General features: G+C 44.0%; 1 non-coding gene across 1 annotated transcript; it reads left to right on the forward strand.

Annotated features, from left to right (window-relative positions):
• The first annotated feature begins 1,955 nt into the window (after positions 1-1,955).
• On the forward strand, positions 1,956-2,024 carry LOC118758731 (small nucleolar RNA SNORD62). Its single transcript, XR_004995814.1, has one exon. It is a non-coding gene; the product is annotated as a small nucleolar RNA SNORD62 (small nucleolar RNA).
• The last annotated feature ends 1,516 nt before the right edge of the window (positions 2,025-3,540 follow it).

Below are 3,540 nucleotides of genomic sequence, written 5' to 3' on the forward strand. Positions count from 1 at the left end.
TTCTGCACCAGCTACTCGCCTAGATTGTTCTCCCTGAGTTACGTGCCTGGCTTTTCAATTAGTCAGCCAAGGCTGCCATGGCAAAACACCGCAGACTGGGAGGCTTCAACAGAATTGTATGGCCTCACAGTTTCTGGGGTTAAAAGTCCCAGCTCAGAGTACTGGTTGATTGGTTTTGAGGGAGTCTTTTGGCTTGCAGTCAGCCACCTCGTTGCTGTGTCCTTTCCTTTGTGTGTTCCCAGAAGTGTTCAGGTGGGAGACAGCACAGCAGATCTGGACAGGACTAATTCCTTCAAGCTCCCATCCTTAAGATACCATGTAACCTTATGACATCCTGGAGGGCCTCAATTCTAACTGTAGCCCCACTGTGGGGTAGGGCTCCAACATGTGATTTTTTGGGTAAAACACAAACCCTTGCTCTGTAACAGCTTCCTTCTTTGAGCTATTTGAGCCTTCTCTTGAAAAACGCACATTTAAGGGCCAGTGCAACAGACCAATTGCCAATTTCCTCTACCTGCAAGTGCCAACAGCCCATATGGGCTCCAGTTTGTGCCCTGGCTGCTCCACATCTCATCTAGCTCCCTGCCTGTGGCTAGGAAAGTAGTGGAGGGTGGTCCAAAAGCCTTGGGACCCTGCACCCACACTGGGAGACCTGGAAGAGACTCTTGAGTTTGAATTGGCTCAGCTCCAGCTGTTGTAGCCATTTGGGAAGTGAATCAACAGATGGAAGGTTTTTATGTGTCTCTCCTCTCTCTACTTCTGCTTTTCCAATAAGAATAAAATAAAATAAATCTTTAAAAAAGAAAGAAAGACAAGGCAAGGAAAGGAAAGGAAAAGAAAGGAAGGAAGGGAAGGGTAAAGAAAAGAGAAGAAAGAGCCCAGTGTGATGGCTCAATTGGCAAGCAGCAGGATTCCATTTGGGCACCAGTTGTGTCCCAGCTGTTCCATTTCCTATCCAGCTCCCTGCTTGTGGCCTGGGAAAGCAGTAGATGGATAGCTCAAAGCCTTGGGACCCTGTACCTGTGTGGGAGAGCTAAAAGAAGTTCCTGGCTCCTGACTTTGGATCTGATCAGCTCCAGCTGTTACAGCCATTTGGGGAGCAAATCAGCAGATGGAAGATCTTTCTGCCTCTTCTCTCTGTAAATCTACCTTCCCAATAAAAATAAATAAATATTTGAAAAAATAAAATGAAAAACACATATGTATTGTTTTTACCAATTCTTGGAGCCAAATGGGTTACCTGGGGTCACCCAGGCCTTGCTGGGACCAACGGCCTGCTGTTGGCTAGGCGGACTGATTCACAGCACACCTCATTCTCCTGCAGTCTGATCCCCAGGTTCTCACACTGGCATGAAAAACTTCAAAAGCAGAAATGCTGAAGTCTTAGGCTGCTGAGGGCACAAACCTATTGAAACTTGTAACTCAGGGGCAGGCATGTGGCATCATGTCCCTTTTGGGACACTCAAATTCCTGGCTTCTGGCTTAGGTCTGGCTTATTCCCAGCTATTGTGGGCATTTGGGGAGCGAAACAGTCTGCCTTTCAAATCAATAAAATAAATCAATAAAGAGTATTAATTTGCTACTCCCTCTTTGTTCCAGGAGTTTTTATCCTTAACTAATAAATTATAAACTCTGCATTTATAGAGATTGTTACCTGTTTTCAATCATTGACTTATCTTCTTTGCCTAGAATAAAACTAGACCTATAGTAGAAGCTTAATAATATGGTTCTTTGTTTGTTGTTTTTTGTTTTTAGGTTTTCTCTGTTTTGGTAAAACCAGTGAGAATTCCAGGCTGGTTGCTGTTGAGGCAGTTTACAAAAACTATGCCAAATTTTCATATTGATTGTTTCAAGTTGAAATCATTTAATTAAGGAACTCCTAACTGCAGGACAGAGTATTTGGCATTTTTCTTGCATGCAGGAAGCCGGAAAGAATCTTTTGAGAGGAACACCCTGCACAGTAATGTGATTCCAATAGATCCTTCTGATACTCCACCGTGGACTCAATAACATCTGTTAGGTGATTGAATATATATGAAGATATGCCAGAAAACAATCCCCCGATTCCAACTCAGTTTCTTCAGTTGTGTTCTCAACACGCATCACTCCTTTTTAATTTTTAAAATGTATTTTATTAATTTGAAGGATAAAGAGATCTGCTGGCTTACTCCCCAAATGCCACAGAGCCAAAGAGAGAAGCCTAGAACTCAACACAGGGCTCCTTTATATGTGACAGTACTCCAAATACTTGAGCCATCACTTGCTGACTCCCAAAGTACACATCTGCAGGAAGCTGGAACGGAGAGCGGAGCCATGACTCAAACCCAAGCACTCCAATATAAAACAGAGATGCTCTCAGCGGCCTCTCAATCGCTGCCCCAAACATGCACCCCACAGATCATTTCTCACAGCAGAAGTGTGCTATTTTTCCCACCCACTGAGCAAGCAAGCAATTCTGCAGCCACTGCTCCCAGTTTGTGATGTCCTCTCATTCAGTTCAATTCTGACACCATCCACTTGGAGAGACTCTTGAGTCCCACAGATTGAACATTCAGTCCCCAAAGCATATCTCCCCCAATCCCTGCCCACCACCCTGCTTTACATTTCTCAAGAAATCTATTTGAGAGGCAAAAATGCTGTCAAATCCAGGAGCTAGAACTCAATTCCAAGTCACGTATGTGGAATCCTCACCCACTGCCTTGCAGGGCACTCATTCTGGAAAGCTGGAATCAGGAGCAGAGCTGAGCCTGAAACCCAGGAGCTCTGCTATGAAGTCAGGGCATCTTCATCACTATGCTAAACATCTGCTCAGCACTGCCTTTCAATGCAGTGGTGAATTTTTTCTGTGCTTTTGATTCATCAGCTTGAAACTGGGGTTCCCACAGCCCTGTCTTTGGGTTTGATTAATTTCCTTGAGCAGCCCCTCAAGGCTCCCAGAAACATTTCCTTACACTTACCAGTTTATTATCAAGATCATTGCCAAGGATAAAGAGGCAGCAATGCTCAGGGTAAAATATGGGAAAGAAGTGCCGACCCTCCAGGTCCATTCAGACTCACAACCCTCCAGGTACCTCCATCTGTGGAGGTGCCTTGAAGCTTTCTGAACCCTGTCCTCTTGGGTTCATGGCATTGACAGAATTGAGGCATGGAAAAGTGTTTAGAAATGTGGACACAGAGTTTTATCTGATGTTAAAGGACCGCTCAGATTCTTCTTGGCCTCTCTGCACAGCATTCCTTTCCTTGGAACATAGAATCATCCCCCTCTGGAATGACAGACATGGTGGGTCAGAGAATTCTTCTGTGGCTCTAAGAAAGATGGGACAAGATTACAGGTCCTATGACCTCCCTTGGTGAAGAGAAGTTGTAGTTTCTCTGGCTTGCCTCGGGAAGGAGTTATGAACTAGGAACCATGAAAACAAACATGTATATAAAATATTACAATGTGTTAATTTGAAAATATTTTTTAGACTGCTTAGCAATGTAAGTTTGGATATGCTTTTACTGTTGAAAACCATTTTCCCATAAAAGAATCTTATTTTG

The sequence above is a fragment of the Ochotona princeps genome, chromosome 2 (assembly GCF_030435755.1).
Source record: "Ochotona princeps isolate mOchPri1 chromosome 2, mOchPri1.hap1, whole genome shotgun sequence".
Classification (NCBI taxonomy): Eukaryota; Metazoa; Chordata; class Mammalia; order Lagomorpha; family Ochotonidae; genus Ochotona; species Ochotona princeps.